The sequence below is a fragment of the Bos indicus genome, chromosome 23 (genome assembly GCF_029378745.1).
Source record: "Bos indicus isolate NIAB-ARS_2022 breed Sahiwal x Tharparkar chromosome 23, NIAB-ARS_B.indTharparkar_mat_pri_1.0, whole genome shotgun sequence".
Taxonomy (NCBI): Eukaryota; Metazoa; Chordata; class Mammalia; order Artiodactyla; family Bovidae; genus Bos; species Bos indicus.
The window spans coordinates 42,696,718-42,716,467 of NC_091782.1; the positions used below are offsets into that span (position 1 = coordinate 42,696,718).

Below are 19,750 nucleotides of genomic sequence, written 5' to 3' on the forward strand. Positions count from 1 at the left end.
CAGTGGTGCACAAGGATTCCAATTTCTCCACATCTTTGCTGACACTTGTTATTTTCGGTTTTTATTCGGTTTTGTTTGTTAAGGTGGTGAAACTTATTTTTAGTAGATCTCTCAGATAGGATGTTGTGTCTTTTCAGATATACAGATCAAGAAGAGATTTGGATCTGAGATATAGGTTCAGATTTAAGCTATCTTCCATCCTTTGCCAACTTGACTTGTAAACATTTTAAGGGCTTAGAGATTCAGTTCAAAGAATTAGATTTGTACTTAAACTCAGAAGTATGTTTGGAGTCAGAGTAGATTAACTTAAAAACATTTCTTTCTCTTCTACTTTCATATTATGTAAAATAATTTACAACTTTACAGTATCATTATCTTTATCATCTTTTGAACCACTTTATAAGGCATCTGATAAATAATTTTGAGGGCAGATGATCTTGACTTCCATTTAAGTCATTTGAGAAACAACATGTTTTGAATCTGTGTGAGATGCTCTTGTCACCAGAAATTTTATCCCAGATCACAAGTATTTGGGTCTATATGTATTGATTACATTTTAAATACCTTCCCAGCCAAAACAAACCACGTAACCAAGCTCAGTTAATGTGAACATAGATACAGGAAGGTATGATATATTGGGGACTAATGCTGTAACAGTATGAGTTCCAAACAATATGGAGAGTTTTTTCTATTCTTCCAGTGAGTATGTATTCACAAACTATACAACTTAACCTCTTACTGTGTTGCTTTAGAAAGCAATCTTTAAAATGCTTTTTAAAAATTATAATGACATATCCAATGTTTGCAGCTGTAAAGTCAGACTCCCAAGAATAATTACTAGCTAAATCTGTTTTCTTCCTTTAAAAGAAAAAACAATCTTTTTAGGTGACTTTTGTAAGTATTCAAAAACTAGCTTTGACGGAGGTGGTTTCAAGAGAGTATGTTTTCCATAGAGAGTACTTTGTTGAGTAAAATTTAAGAGAGCAGCAGTATGGTAAGCTTTCTGTGGACTCAGAAATTAAGGGAACTCGGTCTTTGGTGCATTGGGAAAAAGCCTTCCCCTTGTATTCAGGGCATACATAGTAAATTATAAACTTGGCTTTGGAGTGTTCAGTGTAAAGAAGAGTTTCTACACAGTAGAAGTTCTTAAACACTAAAATCGTGATTGAGCCCATTTCTCATAAAGGTTTGTTAAGAAAAATACAAGCTGGATAATATGGTAGTTCTATTTGTTTTTTTTTTTTTTTTTCCTTTGAGGACCTTCCATACTGTTTTCTGCAACGGCTGCATCACTTTACATTCCCACCAGCAGTGCACAAGGGTTCCAATTTCTCCACATCCTTGCCAGCACTTGTCATTTTCTGTATTTTTGATAGTAGCTGTCTTCAGTACATCTTCAGCCCTTCCTAGAGGCATGAGAAAGCTTTCAGGGTTCATTCTGACTCTGCAAAGCTGTGATTGGGTAATGCCTCTTATCCCTCACCCGTTTGTCCATCCACTTACGTATTCATTAATTTCAAGTACCTTCTATAGAGAATTTCTAAGAACAATGTAATAGAAAAGCTTTATTTATTTTTATCAGTTTAGGCAACAGAGGGAAGGATAGTAACAAATATTAAATCAAAAATATTTGTATTACCTCAAATACTGGACAAATCCATATTGAAAGTTTTTAACCAAATCTCATAGATTTGACTTAAGGAATTTCATTATATTTTAAGACTCAAAGCCCCATGATATGTTTCTGCAGTGCTAATTTGGGTGAGGAAGACAGGGCTCTAAAGAAGCAGCCTTCATGTGTAACCTGGAAGGAGTATATGTATTTAATTGCCAGCGGGTCATTTATCTACTCATCCACTCATCCTTTCATTTATTTTTACCCTCATCAACTTAATACAGCGTTATCAATACTCATGAGCATGCCCTTTACTCATAGCATAGCATATGCTTTGAGCATAGAAGAGAATTGGGTAAAAGTAAGTACTGCAAAAGACCTTCCTCTTACCTTTAAGTTTCAAGCTTTGTATGCTACTGAGGCCCACTGGACTGAGTCCATCGCCTTGACTCCACTACAGCAAATACTGGTATTACTCATTTCACAGCTCTGACCTGGGAATTGCAAGAGATTTACCAACATTAACTTATCAATCCTCCTAACACTTCTGAACAAGACATCAGGATTCTTGAACTCAGCATAAAAATGGGTTCTGTGGAATGGCCTAGCCACTACCATTAAATAAGGAGGGAGGAGGGGAATTAAAGCTAAAATCCTCCATTTCTAAACTACTTCTTGGTGGCCTGACCTGCGCGCACACACACACACAGTCTTATTTTCTGGAAATTAAAAAGGGGTGGGCAAACATTAACACTGCTCTTGTAAAAATATTCAACGAGACCATACTAGAAAAAAATCATTAGAACCCCAAATGACCATTTTCCTTAAAACACTTTCTCCACTGGATTTGGTTCTTTATAAAATGATGAACTTAAAAATGATACAGCCTGCTTGCTGTCACCCAAAAGATGAATCACAGCATGTGAACAAATGAAAACAAATCTCTAGCTAAAAGGCCCAACCTCTCTGTTACCCTGGAAATAATAGTTCTCATTTTTCCAGGGCTTCCGATGGCCTTCCAGTCCTGTGCAACCAGTTTATAATAAACTCCGATGCCAAGATTTTTCAGTCATTTCCCTGCCAAAACCATGATGCTTTCAGCCTGGGAGTAGGCACTGTCCCACGGATGAAGGGAAAAGGAGAACCACAAAAAAAAGGATTATTTCTTCCAGGAGGAAATGGGATAGCATTCCTCCTTGGGACAGCATTCATCATGCCTGGGTCTGTGGAGGCTTTTATGAGAAAGCAGAGATTTTTTATAACTCACTTAGTCTGGCAAGTGAAGCAACACTGAAATTCCTTAAATGTCTAAAAGATAGGAGCATAACAGTTTGTTCTCCGTCATCTGAAGTTATCACCAAGACCCTAATTTGCTTTGCCCCTGACCATGCTTTTGGAATAAGGGCCTCATGATAACGCCCATGGATCGGTTATAATACAATATTTCAGGGAATTTAAGTACTTGGTAAGCAGTCAGCTGCAGTTTTGTTAAGGAATGAAGCCTGCTTTTTCAGCAAATCTGGTTCGTGTTCGTATTAAATGCCACCCTCCTCCCCCCGCCTTTTTTGGAAGGGGTACTCTCCAGACCTCATTCCTGACTGCAGCTTCCTATTTTAGAAGGCTGTAGATGCCCTTCTCCCTTCCGATGAAGCCCAAAGGCGTTCTTTACCTTATTGACTTTTATAAGATTGGGGATGCCCAGCCTAAACTAATGATAGAAACTCAAAAATAGGACTGATACCAGCACCCCAGGCACACCTGATAGAAGGACCTATTCCACGCTCTTTACTCAACTTCTTGGTGAAAAAAAAGTCTGGTGGCATTGGTGCTGGCTGGTTAAACTTGATACATGGTAGGCTTACTGATGAGTCAAGGTTGGCATCTGGGTTACTGATGTGTTTGCCGTGTTCGCTGTGAGGACTGGTGGCCCACCCTTGTGTGTTTCAAGGTATCCAGGCTGATCACAGCTGAGAGAGAGAACTATATAGATGGTATCTGGCTGGGTTTTGGCCCCTCGCTCAGTGGTCTAGGTATACATAGCTGATATGAAGTGGAAAGCAGTAACTGTGATCCAAGTTGGGAAATAGAACTAGAGCCACAAAAGCTACAGAAGTGGAAGTGGGGGAGGTGAACACAGGAAGAGGTGGGCTCTTGCCCTCATCTAGCACCTCAACCAGCCGTGCAAAGTGGTTCGTACTTGAACTCTTCCCCTAGAGGACTCTTGGCGAGGTCAGAGAGCTGTAGAATGCCGGTGCAGGAAAGAATTCAGGATTGGCTTAACACAGTTTGAATTTTAATTTGCCCTGTGTAATTCACACATGATGAACCGGAGGCCAAGCAGTGGAGACTTTTATGGGGTAGCAGTTAGCATGCGGTTCCAGCCTGGCGTCCAGGTCACCCGCTGGCTTCTGTCAGCCACTAAAATGACTTGTCACCCTTTTTAAGTCTTTTCTACTTTGCTTTGCTTTGTAGTCCTCTGACTGTAAGATCGGAGATATGACCATGTTCATGCAAGCATTTTAAACTAAAAGTCTCTGTTCAAAAGTAAAATATGTACCAGTTTTCTCTAATTTCTCTGATCCTCTGGTGATAAGATGCATGATAGATGTAATGATTAGTTTCCTAGGGGAATAAAAGAAATGCTATCACTTTTTTTTATGAGCTCATGAGGTTATAAAACAAGTCCCAAGTTCAGAGGTGTTAAAATATGGGAAATAAAACTGCATGGGTATCACAGACAAGCTTGGTGATAGCCATAGGCTCTTGGGCCCGGATGCACCTGCTCCTTAAAGGTGTACTTTCCGTGGAGCCCCAGACAGTCCTGGGGTGCAGACGGACTCCTAACAGTTCATGTTAATAGGGATCAGTGAGGGATTAAGGAAAAAAAATCCAAAGTATTCATTTCTAGCAACCTAAACTGGTAGCTAGTAGCTAAGCTGGTAACTAGGAGTTTCACTGACCATATGTCTTAACCACATTGACCACATTTCTCACTAAAGAAGGTCCCAAGTGTGGATGAGAAGGAGTGAGAGATACAGCAGGTGGGGGGCAAAGGGGAAGTGAAGAAGCTGGGTATTCCACACCCTAGATCATTAAAGTACATTATCAAGAGGTTTTTAAAATAACATACTTATGTACAGAATTTCAGTTTTGCAAAATGAAGCATTCTGAAGATGGACGATGGTCGTGGTTCTATGCAGTGTGAATGTACCTCATGCCGCTGACAGGTTAGACTAAACATGGGGAGCAAACAGCGTGGTGCATAATGTGTGCAGTGAACAGTCGGCATGATGACTTGAGGGCGTATCATGGGACTGGTGGGTAGTGAGGTCATAAGTCTGTGAAATAAAGGAGCAAAGTGTAGAGGGTTCATTATGCCCTGATAAGGAGCTCAGACCCCTCAGACCAGTGGCCTAAGATTTTCTCAAAGCCCCCCAGACCCCCATGGGGCTGCCTCCAGAAGTCCTTGGTGGTGATGAGGGGATGTGTAAGGAATGGAGAAACCAGTAGGTCACTATGAATAGTCTGAATTTAATTTGTTTTTTTTTGTGTTAGATTTCTATATAAAATTTCATTTGAAGGTAGGGTTCTGATTAAAAAAAGAACACTTTTGAAAATCACTGATGGTGATGAGAAATACCCCAAAATGATAAAAGTTGGTGACAAAAATCAGTATTCAGAATTCAGAGTGATGAACATGTTTTCTCCATGTCTGAACCTCACCTGGCAGCACTTTGCACTTGATATTCAGTAAAATGTTCACTGGGACTGTTTAGGGATGTGACTTGTATGCTGTGTCTAGAAGGGTGAATTTAAATAACATACTGCCCGGTAACTCAAAAGGAATTTGTAGAAATATAAATACACTTTCCCCTTATTCTCTTTTTTCTTATGTAAAATTGTACTGGAGTAATTTCTTTTAGCTGAGTTTCCTGTCTGTTTTAGAGACATTAGCTTTTATAATTTGATGCCTTGGACCCAGCTGACAATCTGATTCTGTATGTGGGATTGAATTTAGTGGAAAATAATAGTTAATTGTATTTTTTTTAATGCTTACAATGATATTCTGGGCAAGTTTTGTTTCTTTATGGACGATAGCCAGATCCCTACTGTTTTTCAATTTGTTTAAACGCAACAGCTTATACAACATATGTACATGTTCAGTTGAAGATAAAGGATATCATTATTCTTAGCCGATTACAAAGAAAACCACATTTTCTCTTAAATCTCTTGATATAAAGTAATTTGAACACAATTTCTGCACAAATCATTTTCAAGAGATTGGCTGTCAAGTGTATTTTTTAAAGTAGCACTCTCCTAAGAGCCAATGAGACTTTGCAAATTTAGATATATTCTAAGCCTGGGATGTGGTTGAAAATGTCAGTTTTTAAACAGCGCTTTGAGAAGTAGTTAGCTTAAAAGTGTAGCAATTCAGAGCATACAAAGAATGATTTTGAAGAGTAAAGTCTTGATACACTGGAAAGAAACTTGACAGATTCACTACAATTAAGAGACAAGCAGCTACGACTCCCACTTGTGAAAAACTTTTTCTCATCTAGCCAACTTCTGACACTGGCCTAAGAAAACCTCCGGTAAATTCTTATTCCTTTACAGCTCCAAGTTTGTTGTATAGAAACTCGCCCAATTTCCTTATGTAGTAATAACAGATACAGAATAATAACTTTGGAGCCCACTGCCCCTAGTCTGAAGGATGAATAAATTAGATCTATGAAAAATGATCAGACTGAAATGTGTTTTTCTACAGGCCTGTGTGTATGTGCACACACATTCACGCGTAGACCCACACATTTGTTTGAGTGCACCAGTTAGAAAAAGGAGGAAAAAGTAACTTGAAACTCACTTCTCAGCTTCTCCCTCCATAACCAATATGTTTTTATCAATTCTGACTTTTTTCTATTGTGGTGGAAAGGTTTGTGAATGTGCCCTGTGCTTTGATAGACAAGGCAAACTTATGTTGCTATTGTGTCTTCTCTGCTATAAGAATCTAAATATTTAAGTATTGGTGTTTTTGCCTGATATTCTTGACTCTTGTGGTTTTCAGCTGCTTGAGCTTTGTAATCATATGTAGGCATGAGATTAAATTCACAAGTGAACCAAGTGTTTCCTCCGTGCTTGTTATTTCTATACTGCATTAAAGGTGTTTCATGGCGTGTTGCCAGTCTTATCCTACACTGGGAAAAGAGCTGCTGTTCCCCCATCATCTCTGGAAACTTTACCCAGTTATTACAGTTCGGAAGTCATGTCACACCGTCCTGAAGTCAGACATACCCCTGAGGCCCACTTCCCTTCTGTGGACACACACACTCACACACCCACACATCCTCACACACCCATGTACATACAACAGAGAAAGAGAAGTAAATCACGGAGGCAGCGCCCACTGTTATTTTCAGTGAGTACATATATCCTGCAAGGTGAATACTGGATGCAAGATGTAAAGCTGCTGTTTCCCCTGTGGGCCCTGGTACCGAATGATGTGACCACATCCGTAACTTCCACCCCCTTGAAAATTACTGAGAGAGAGGACATAAAGGATACAGACTTTTGGTTGGAAAGAATTGCACTGAAATCCCTTCTCTGCCACTTCAGATATTGTGATCTGGGGCTGTTGCTTAATCTGTCGGCATGTGATTCCCCAACAATCATGGAGAATAATAATAACGGAAGCCCTCCTTGTCTGTGGCTTTTACAAAGATTAAATGAGAGCAAATACAGAGAACTGTTTTTGTTAGTTTTAATCTGCAACTATAAAACTTGAAAAAAAATAGATGAATGTATATCCCTAACTGCCTGCAAGCAGTGGGAAGTGGCTGGAAGAGCGGGCTCTGAGACCCAGAGGAGTACGTAGCAACCCCAGGTGCCTGACTGCAGGACACTGGCTTCCCCCTGGCTTGCACATCAGAATCCTGTTGCCTGGACTGCACCCCAGATCAGTTAAGTGAAGATCTCTGCTGGGGGTTCCCAGGCAGCAGTATTTTTAGAGCTTCCTAGGTGATCTCAATGTGCAGCCAAGCTTGAGAAACGATGTTTCAGAGGGATTTGAAAGTCTCCAGTTCCCCTACAGACTGAATGGACGATGTCCAGACTGCCACAACCTATATTTCATTCTTTTGGCTTAACAAAACAAGGACTTGAGCATCATGCAAAAAGAATATTATATCTGTCCCTGATGGCTCAGACAGTAAAGAATCCACCTGTAGTGCAGGAGACCCACGTTCAATCCCTGGGTCGGGATGGTCCCCTGGAGAAGGAAATGGCTACTCACTCCAGTATTCTCCATGGATAGAGGAGCCTGGCAGGCTACCGTTCATGGGGTTGCAAAGAGTCAGACATGACTGAGCGACTAACACACAACACAACAAAACAAGGACTTGAACATCATGTTGAAAGAAGATTATATCTGACTCAGTGTGAATTCACTTAAGTTCTCTGCAAGGAGCCAATATTAATAGGCAGGTATTGGGGTGGTAATAGGAACAGAGATCTCTAGATCTCTGAATCTAGAGAAGACAGAAGCAGCTCACTAGAGCTGAAGAAACAGGTGACAAATGGAATAAAAATAATGGAAAACCCAGCAATTTCAAGCTACTTGTTGCTTTTGGAAATTGGTCTTTGCCAAAGCACCACCCAAGAACTGATTGACTTCCTGGAAAGCTCAGGATTATGGCCCTAGGGAGTCAACTTTCTTGAAAACTTGCTATATCTTCAGAATGTGGGTTGGGGAAGACAAGTTTATTCACTTACCTTCTCTGTAACCAAAAGTCAGTTAAGGAAATTTGCAAAACGACTTATTTTTTAAAGAAAAAAAAAAAACTTAAAAGAATGAACTAAAATCACTCCATATTCAAATCTCTGTGACCTTTATTCAACTAGGGGTGCTGGGAAAGCTGGAAAAACACATGGGATCCATGCAAAAGAATGAAGTTAGACTCAACACCATGTGCAAAAAATTAGTCCTATTTAAGTTGTTAATCCATTTATTTAAAGTATATAACTTAGAATAAAACATAGGGATAGATCTTCGTGACTTTGGATTTGATAATGGGTTCTTAGACTAAAAACACAAGTAAAATAAGAAAATAAATTGGACTTCATAAAAAGAAAGCAAACTCATGTGAATCAAAGGACACTATGAAGAAAGTCAAGAGACAACCCACAAATGGGAGAAAATACTTGCAAATCATGTATTTGATAACAAAGTCTAGTTTCTGGAATAGATCAAGACCTCTTAGAACTGCATAACCAAAACACAACTCAATTTCAAAATGGACAAAGGACTTGAATAGACATTTCTCCAAAAGCAAAACTGTTAGTCACTCAGTTGTGTCTGACTCTTTGCGACCCCGTGGACTGGAGCCCAGCAGGCTTCTCTGTCCATGGGGTTCTCAGGCAAGAATACTAGAGTGGGTAGCCATTCCCTTCTCCAGGGGATCATCCCGACCCAGGGATCAAACTGGGATCTCCTACATTGCAGGCAGATTCTTTATTGTCTGAGCCATGAGGGCAGCCCCATTTCCCCAAAGAAGAAATACAAATGATCAATAAGCATGTTCAAAAGATGCCCAACATCTTTAGTGGCTAGAGAAATGCAAATAAAAACCACAATGAGATACCGCTGTCCATCAAGATGGCCATGATAAAAAGTTAAGAAAATAACAAACATTGGCAAGGATATAGAGAGATTGGAACCCTCATCCACTACTTTAAAACTGTGTAGACACTATGGAAAACAGTTTGGCAGTTTCTCAAAAGGTTGCAGAATGACCGTGGCCCGGGAGTGCCACTTCTAGGTATGTACCCAAGAGAACTGAAAACAGGCGTTCAAACAAAAACATGTACGGGAATGTTCATAGCAGCATTCTTCATAATGACCAGAAAGTGGAAACAACCCAAATGTCCATCAACTGATGAATGGGTAAACAAAATATGGTATATACATGCAGTGTAGCCAATATTTAGCCAAAAAAGGAATTTAGTGCTGATCCATGTAACAACATGGATGAATCCTCAAAATGTTACGCACAGTGAAAGAAGCCAGACACCAAAGGCCACGTATTGTCTGATTCTGTTTAGATGCGATATCCAGAACAGGCAAATCTGTAGACACAGAAAGCAAGTCAGTGGTTGCCAGGGGCTGGGAGGAGGAGGGAATGGGGAGTGACTGCCTTATGGCTATTGGAGGGTGATGAAAATCTTTCGGAATTAGATCATGGTGATGGTTGCACAACAGCATGAGTGTAGTAAAAAACCACTGAATTGTTCCCTTTAAAAATGATTAAAATTGCAAATATTATGTGAATTTTACCTCAGTTAAAAACTATCTCTCTGACCCCATCTGTTCTTCAATTTTGCACTTTTGATTGTAAACCAACACCTTGGTGGTGGTGATGGTTTAGTTGCTAGGTCATGGCCGACCTCATGAACTGAAGCCCGCCAGGCTCCTCTGTCCATGGAATTTCCCAGGCAACAGTACTGGAGTGGGTTGGCTTTTCCATCTCCAGGGGATCTTCCTGACTCAGGGATTGAACCCAGGTCTCTGCCTTACAGGCAGTTTCTTTACCAACTGAGCTACCTGGGAAGCCCAAATCTGGTAGCCCAAGCTTAGCTGTTACTGAAGGGTCTTTTTCCATCAGTTATCCTTTGTAATTCCGCTCTCATCCTATACTTTTCCCCCTCCAATGTCAGCTTCTGCAGGGACCAGAACACTGGTCTTCACTTCTTACCAGGATCTCATTCATCACTCCTCAAGCTCTGGTCCCCAGCAGAGCCAGTAGAAATACAGCAGCCATGTACAAGGTTCCTCTGCCGATTCCACACTCCACCTGGGAAGTTCTGCATCTGCTCACCCCCACCCGGCAGCTCGGGTGCCTCCTGCTTTGCCCATGAGGCCTTCCAGTTTCCAAAACTGGAAACTAGGTTTCAATGGACTCATCCCCCACAGCATCGCCACAGAATGTAAGCTCTTAGGGACAGATGGGAAAACCCTCATAACCTTTCCTGGCAGGCCCTTGGTGACTCCTGCAAGCTCAGTACAGTGAAAGTCACAGGTAGGAAAATGTAAATTTATATGAGAAGATCTAAGGCTGTTACTCACAGAGCTTAAGTCCTTTTCATTCTAGATAATAGCTCTGATAGCCTTGGAGGTTGATCTCAGAGCTTATAGAGTGGTCTAAAAGTGGAAGGAAGCTGTATTCAACATTCTTCTAATTTCTTTCTCCCCCTTTCCTCCCCTCCCCACATTCTTTTTCTGCTGGGGTCAGCAGAAATGGGAATCTTTCTTTTTTTTTTCCTTTCTAGATCAGTATTATTATGATTCTGATTATACTGAAAGACCTGTATGGGAGGAATGCTGCGATCTGAATTAAAAATAGCATTTTCTGTCCTCCCACACACAGCACTTGAGTGCTCTGAATGCCTTTTATAAATGCAGACTTTCTGCCTGGCTAGATAAAAGAAGCTGTCACTTCATTTCCATAACGAAGTCATTCCCAGGAGAATTCCATTGTTTTAGCAATAGAATTTTTGTAAAAGGCCTCTTATTTTGCCTGAAAAAGGTAACAAAAATGAACTTCGGAGAGCTCATTCGACAAAACAATTAAGGAGCGAGAGATTTTTCTCCTCTTTTGATATGTGAGGAGTTCTAAGTGTGAGAATCCCCTGAGCCATGGTATTAGGATAAACCCATAAACCTGGCAGATGAAGGTGGTGGGAGAATGTTACTTTTTCTTCTAGAAGGAGTGGAGGTGCACCACTCCCTAGCATGTGGGTTCCAGAGGCGTGTGTCCAAGTGTTGTTAATTCTTTATTTTTTAATATTTGTTATTTATTTTATCTGGCCGTGCCAGGTCTTAGTTATGACACGCGGGATCTTTAGTTGTGGCATGTGGGATCTAGTTCCCTGCTGCTGCTAAGTCGCTTCAGTCGTGTCCGACTCTGTGCGACCCCATAGATGGCAGCCTACCAGGCTCCCCGTCCCTGGGATTCTCCAGGCAAGAACACTGGAGTGGGGTGCCATTGCCTTCTCCGAGGCCAGGGATCAAACCCAGGACCCTCCCTGCACTGGGAGCCCAGAGTCTTAGCCACTGGACCACCAGGGACGTCCCCAGGTGTTGCTACTTCTAAAGAGTTTTAAGTATTTGTTTTTAAAGAGATGTAGGACACTTTGGAGAGGCAGTGGCAACCCACTCCAGTACTCCTGCCTGGAAAATCCCATGGATGGAGGAGCCTGGTGGGCTGCAGTCCATGGGGTCATGAAGAGTCAGACACGACTGAGCAACTTCACTTTCACTTTTCACTTTCATGCATTGGAGAAGGAAATGGCAACCCTCTCCAGTGTTCTTGCCTGGAGAATCCCAGGGACGGGGGATCCTGGAGGGTTGCCGTCTATGGGGTCGCACAGAGTCGGACACGGCTGAAGCGACTTAGCAGCAGCAGCAGCAGGACACTTTTAAGATGCTCATTATATATGGAAATTCCTTGTAGTTTTTCATAAAATGTGGTCATCTGGTATAGGACTCTGAAAGCCAACTGTGGCTGTATCTTGCTGGGGTTGCTGGGGTCCTGTTGCTTAGAAAAGAATAGTTGATGTTGCCCTTTATTTGACATTGTAGCAAGTGGAATTGTCACTGAGTCCAAGCTCCTAGTGCTCCCTAGGCAACAGGCCAATAAATTCAGACATGAGTTGTTGGGGAAAGGAGTAGTTACTTTGATATTCAGAGAACTGGCAGATGGAGAGGATGGTGGACTCCTGTCCCAAAGAAGCATCTTGACTGAGTTAGAATTCAGACTTCTTTTACACTAAAAAGGGAGGAAGTAAAGTCAAACATTTCCTGGTTTAGGTCAGCCTCTGGAGGGGAGGTGTTAATTTTGTGCTTTCTGTAGTCATTCACAGGAGGACCTGGTCTGGCTGTTTCATGTAGCTAAACAAAAGTTATCTTAGCTAAATACTCATTACCTGGGAAGCAGGATTCTCTGGGGTGGCCCATTAGGTATATTTTAAGCTTATAGGCAACACATCTTTAGTGATTTACTTGTAGTAAAACATAAAGGTTCTTCCTGGATGGACCTAGAGATTGTCATTCTGATGGAAGTAAGTCAGACAGAGAAGGGGAAACATCATATGGCCTCAGTTATACGTGGACTCTAAAAAGACATGATACAAATGTACTTATTTACACAACAGAAACAGATTCATTTAGAGAATAAACTTATGGTTGGCAGGGAAGGGGGAAGGATGGAGGGAAGGGATAGTTAGGGAGTTTGGAATGGACCTATATACACTGCTGTATTTAAAATGGATAACCAACAAAGACCTCCTGTATAACACAGGGAACTCTGTTCCTTGTTATATGAAAACCTGGATGGGAGGGGAGTTTGGAAGAGAGTAGATACATATATATATATATGTATGTATGTACGGCTGAATCCCTTTGCTGTCCACCTGAAACTATCACAGCATTGCTAATCAGCTATACCCCAATACAAAATGAAAAGTGTTTTAAAAAAATACAAAGGTCCTTCCCAGTTACAGCATAGGAGGTACTTTGTTATACAACATTACTCGTAACTAGTTGAAGCAGGCATGTGTCTGTGTGTGCATGCTTTTTCCTACCTTCCACGCAACAGATCTTTCCTCCAAATCCCGTATCAAATCTTCAACTCCATGTTAATAAAAAGAAAAGGATAATTGTGTTTATTGGTACTTTCTTGGCACCAAGTAACCCACATCAAAGTCTACCAGCCTTGGGTGTTTCAACAGGTAATCCCCAGATTTAATGCCAAGTGGCATTTCTGTTCCATGGTGTCTCAGATGAAACCACTGAAATCTCAGTTTTAAGCTAGCATAGTTTTATTAAGCTTCCTCCCAAAGAAGAGGTTTTCAACAGCGTCTTTGTCAAGAAGTACCTCTGTTCTGATTGCATCAGAGACTTGTGGAAAAAAGAGGTTAATATATAGTCATTGTATCTCTTGGCTTTTAATTTAAGAAAATGGACAAAAAGTAGGCAAAGGAGGTTGATTTTAATGTAATTATGGAAATCCTATTGATCCAAACATTATGCAAAGTTGGATAGTTAAACTTGCTGATTTTGAATTTGGGGAAATAATTCTGTTTCACAAAAAAAGTCTTTGAATAGCCTTTAATCATGTAACAATACCACAACTTTTATTGGTTTATTTTTTACTTTTTATTCTATATTGAGGTATAGCCTATTAACAAATACAATGAAGGGACTCAGCCACATGTAGACGTGTATCCAAAGCATGGTTGGAGGTCCTAGTTGGAACTTTGCTTTTGCGTAAAAACATTTCATTAAATGAAATTAAATGAAAAGGAAGTCATGGCTTTGATAGGGTGCTTCTAAAATTTTAATACCTGTGGTGAATTCTGTTCCTTGTTTCTGTCCTAAAGGATGGGGCTGGAGAGTGTATGCAAATTCTGTCTTGTCATTTTACTATGACTTACCATTTGGTGTTTTTAGAAGTCAGGCCAGATAAAATAGTTGACAGTACTATCTTACTACTCTTAATGTTATGGTGAGAAGAGAATGAGAGCAACATCTTGGAATTTTTTTTCTTGAGATTTTTACTGATTTTGTTATTTAAAAGGAGAGAATTTGTTATTAAATATTAATATTTATTAAATAATATTTGTTATTAAAATAGAGCAGAAACAGAAAGAAATGTAAAGCCAGGGGGAACTCTTCACAATAGCTACTCAGGGACCATAACAGCTCATAGTTTCTGAAAAAAGTGAAGGTGAAAGTTGCTCAGTCATGTCTGACTCTTTGCAACCCCATGGACTATACAGTCCAAGGAATTCTCCAGGCCAGAATACTGGAGTGGGTAGCCTTTCCCTTTTCCAGAGGATCTTCCCAACCCAGGGATCAAACCCAGGTCTCCCTTATTGCAGGCAGATTCTTTACCAGCTGAGCCACAAGGGAAGCCCAGGAATACTGGAGTGGGTAGCCTATTCCTTCTCCAGTGGATCTTCCTGACCCAGGAATCTAGCTGGGGTCTCCTGCGTTGCTTGCAGATTCTTTACCAGTTAAGCTACCAGGGAAGCCCATGGTTTATAAATGGTTATAAGTGATCAAGACATGAAACAGGTTCTGTCCCTGCCTTTGCCATTTTTATCAGGCACTTTTGCAGCATGCATCCAGACTTCTCACTGACCTTCTCCAGCAGGTGTGAATAGAACCCTCCTCCTGGGAGAAGGTGTGTGATGACTCTTGGCAGCCTGAAAGGGACCTGCAACCCAGGGGGTGCAGAGCTGTAGTATGGTCTTTAAGTGTCTTCATCTAGATTGTTCTGTCTCCTGGGCCACAGTGCCTTCTGTTGGGTCTTAGCAACCCCCTTTGAAAGCAGAGTATTAGACAAATAAGGTTGGGGAGGAATTGTCAATAAGGAGCACATGCCATCTTGATCTTTAAAATCGTAATTTCCTCGAGACATCATTCTACGGCTGTTCAGTGAAGATTATGTATTTCTCATATTTTTTTGCCTTTACTTCTTGATATGCAGACATACGTTTCTCTGGATGCATAATTGTATGTCTCAATAAACTTTGCTTTATAACAGTACGGAGATATAACCAGCATACAAATACAGACACCTGCCAGGTCTGTATGTGTGTGGATAGAGCCTTACCTTTTGTGATAAGCTGTGCTAATCCTAGGAAACAGTGGCATGGATCAAGATGAGTTTTTTGGCTCTTTTCTAAGTTTCATCGTGAGTTTTTTCCCAGCATGTTTCTCTCTCTGATTATGTGTCCTTTTGGTGGATGCTAATTTTAGTTTTCATTACCTAAGCACCAGCCAGATAATATCAGGGAGATTGTCCACAAGATATTGCCTGCTAGATATTCATGGACTGCCAGTTTGGAAAAGGATTTTACAATGGATAAGTCAAACAAATTATTGATTGGTTGATTGAAAAGGATGGCATGATGTGATGAATGAGTCATATTCTTCAGAATACCCTAGGTTTGAGCTACAATCAACTCCCTGTAGTTCTACTTGAAATCTGACTGGACGCCTATACTCTCGGGGAAGTTCTGTTGCCGTCCCTGGGGAAGGGGAGCATTGGGGGCCCCCCACGACCGCCATAGATGCTCCTTTGTGAGCAGGGTGCAGACAGAAACTCTGGACCTGCTAGTCTGAGCTTACCCAGAAGAGGCATTTCTGAACTCTGTAGTCAGTAGCTGTTCCTCTTCTTCCTTCAGGATGAAAATACCAAGAGAGTCAGCCTTTAGTCCTGAGTTGGAAAAAGAGGCTCTGTGGTTGATTGACAGAGCAGTTTCCATATTGGTTCATGTCGTGACTTTTCTCCAAGTCAACCAGAAAGGAGCTCACAGAGTGAGGAGACTTGAGGACATGTCAGAGGAAAAGAAAAATGCCACATTCTCAGTTAAGTCACCCAGTATGTGTCAAAGGCTTACCATTGGCAAAGGCATTAGCCTACCCACCTTCTTAGAGTTCACTACAATCTGTCTAGAGAAGTGGTGCCTGTTTGAGGATAAAGAATAAAATGGCTAGTATCCTCAGGAAAAGAAATCAAAACCATAGGAGTTCTCCAAAACCAAACAAAAAATACTTCTGATGGAGAAAGTTGTAGCACAGGAGGATGTAAAGGAAAAAGTGATGGAAGAAGTAGGACTTGAGTGGGTCTTGGTAGGTATGCCTTGGATTCTCACTTGCAGGTTGTAAGACTGAGACCCTCACTCTAATGCTGGTGATGGGATGAGCATCACACTTGGCTCCTGGTGTTCATCTCGAGTTCTTGCCACACGAAGTTTCCGTCTCTCCCTCAGTGTGATCTTTCGTGGTTTGAATCTCATTGCTGGAAGAGCCTGTTCTTTTGAAGGGCTCTCCTGATTAGGTCAGGCCCACCAAGGACGGGCTTTCTGTTTTAAGGTCAGTTGATTTAGGGCCTTAATTTTATTTGCAAAATCCTTCACAGCAGCACCACCCAGATTGTGTTTGATTAAATAACTAGGAGAGGGTACATGTGCACTAGGGGGCCAGGCAGTCTTGAGGGCTACTTTTGAATTTTGTCTGTCACAGCACAACTAAAACATCCAGGGATGGATCTGACTTTTGGCGTGGCCACATCCAAGGTAACTCACTATCACCAGGACTCAGACGTCCTGGCTTTCAACCTCGTTCCATACTGCAGAGCTTCATCCTCATGTGGGCTTCACTGGTGGTAAAAACAGCTCTGTGAGTAGACCATGTTTCCTGATTCCTCTTAGTTCCAGTCAGTCAGAGAGGGCCTTTGGTTCATGCCCATCCCTACCTAGATCCAGTCGTCATCACAAGAGGGATATGTATTCTGATTCTCCAAGCCTAGATCACATGCCTGTCTTTTTATTTATTTAAAATTTATTAAAGTATAGTTGATTCACAGTGTTAATTTTCTGCTGTATGGCAAAGTGACTCAGTTGTACATATATGTACATTCTTTTTATATACATATTCCAGGCCAGAATACTGGAGTGAGCAGCCTTTCCCTTCTCCAGGGGATCTTCCCAACCTAGGAATCGAACCCAGGTCTCCTGCATTGCAGGTGGATTCTTTACCAACTGAGCTATCAGAGAAGCCCAAGAATACTGGAGTGGGTAGCCTATCCCTTCTCCAGCAGATCTTCTCAACCCAGGAATCGAACTGGGGTCTCCTGCATTGCAGGTGGATTCTTAACTGAGCTATCAGGGATGCCCATAGTTGAGTCACAGTGTTGTAATTTTCTGCTGTATGGCAAAGTGACTCAGTTGTACATATATGTATATTCTTTTTAATATTCTTTCCCATTATGATTTATCACAGGATATTGAATATAGTTCCCTGTGCTATACAATAGAACCTTGTTGTTTATCTTGTATATGATAGTTTGCATATGCCCATCTCTGGACCCCGGAGAAGGCAATGGCACCCCACTCCAGTACTCTTGCCTGGAAAATCCCACGGATGGAGGAGCCTGGTAGGCTGCAGTCCATGGGGTCGCTAAGAGTCGGACACGACTGAGCAACTTCACTTTCACTTTTCATTTTCATGCATTGGAGGAGGAAATGGCAACCCACTCCAGTGCTCTTGCCTGGATCTCAAGGACAGGGGAGCCTGGTGGGCTGCCGTCTATGGGGTTGCACAGAGTCGGACACGACTGAAGTGACTTAGCATAGCATAGCATAGCATCTCTGGACCCAAGGCATGAGGTTGACCAAGCCCAAATAACAAAGAAAGTGAGGTAAAGGTCGTGTTCTAGAAAGATTGCTGTTTAGGAAAAGTTATAGTCCTAAATAAAATGAAATTTTACGGAACTCCTTTATCAAGCATTATAAGAAAGTCAATCAGGAAAAGGCCACTACATTTAGAAGACAGGAAAACATTCCTGACCTTTAAAAGAGAAGTTTACTTTTTAAAGTGTTGAAATCAAACTCTACAGGTTTAAGAGGTACCTGATGAAATACAGTGTGGAATTTATACTACACTTTAACATGTTTTATGGTGAATAGGGGAGAAGTGACAGCCATTTGGAAATGTATCAGAGTCTGGGGATGATTGAGTGGGTTTGTAAGCTGTGAAGAAGTTTTTGGTAGAGAGAAGACTGAAGGAGAGACAGGGCAGAATTGACCCCAACAGGACCTGAGCCAGTAGGAGACAAAGAGCCCCCAAAATTTTCCCAGATTTTAAAGTGGTATGGGATTTTGGGGTGGTTTGGTCATTTGTCACTTCTGTGGAATAAACAGGTATCATTCCTTCCAACGTAATCATCTTATAGTGATACTAAACCAATCCTTAGTCTCTGTCCGGCTATGTAATTGACAGAAAGACTTAGGCTTAGAGTAGTGATTCTCAAAGCCTGGTCCTTGGACCAGCAGCATTAACATTACCTGGGAACTTGGTAAACGTGCAGGTTCTCTGGCCTCACCCCAGACCTACTGGATCAGAAATTTGGGGAGTGGGACCCAGAGACACAGTTTCACAAGCTCTCCGGGTGTTTCTGATAGCACTTCAAGTCTGAGAACCACTGCCTCAGAGCGTGCTCATCTCTCCTTCATATACCACGAGGGTTTCCATAACGATGGCTTTTGAGAAGCTAGGAAAATCGAGGATAAAGGCTCCTGGTGGTGGGGGAGGGGACTGCAGGTCTTGAAAGGCGATGGCAACTGTTCAAAAGCCATTAGTGACTAAAAATAGAATAGACTTGAATAGAAGAGAGAAGGGTACGTTATAATTTAATTGTTCTCAGGTTCACGCAGTGCTTTCATTTTGATGACAGGCACAGAGGACCTCCCAAGTCCCTCCCTGGAGGACAGAGTGAGAAGGGTTGACATTATAGCTGAGAGTGGTGCTTCCTTTGGCGTAAGGATGAAGTCGTAGAACCGGTTTTGGATATGGATTGTTTAATTTAAATTCAGGCTCTTCTCGACACTCCTAGGAGGCTGCAGAAGAAGGGCATGGCAAGGTTTCTTTCATCGAGGAGCTTATAAACTTTTTGAGCCTTTCAAGACTTAAATCAATCCACTGGACTATAAAAAGACAATATACCAAAGTGCTGAATTGAAGAGAACCCGCGGTAGAGGCTGTAAGTGCTGTGGGCAGTCAGGAGGAGGAGAAATTGACATTGTGTCATTTTCATCTCTGGACAGAGGATGAAACTGTCAGCCTGGCATAATTTCCCAGGTCTCATGGCAGAGTTTTAGACAACTTGGCAACTTTTTCTTCTTGCTCATTGTTTTCTTCCCGAATCTGTGAAAGCTTGTCAGAACTACTGAGTCAAAGTAAAGGTTTATATTTCATGACTTTGAACTTGAGAGAATGTTGATATTTGGGTTTATAGGAAAAACCAAATGTGTAGGAGATACTACATTTTATCTGGTGTCTTTAGTGAAAAGAGACTCAAACAGAAGTTTGACTTACTCGTTTCAAACAGACTTTCAAACTTACTCCATTCATGGAAGAACATGAATGAGCCTGTCTGAGGATACCTTCATTGTGTAGATGAAGAAAGCAAATTACTGATTTTCCTTAGTGAAAAAATTAAGCAGTACCAGTTCTGCGATGGTAGGGAACAAGAAAACAGTTCAGATAAACACAATATTTCTGAGGCTTTTTATTTT

The 19,750-nt window shown here is 41.4% G+C and overlaps 1 protein-coding gene across 26 annotated transcripts in view; it reads left to right on the plus strand.

The window, feature by feature from the left end:
* ATXN1 (ataxin 1) overlaps positions 1–19,750 on the plus strand; it is a 426,916-nt gene that overhangs the window by 251,726 nt on the left and 155,440 nt on the right. The window lies entirely within an intron of this gene.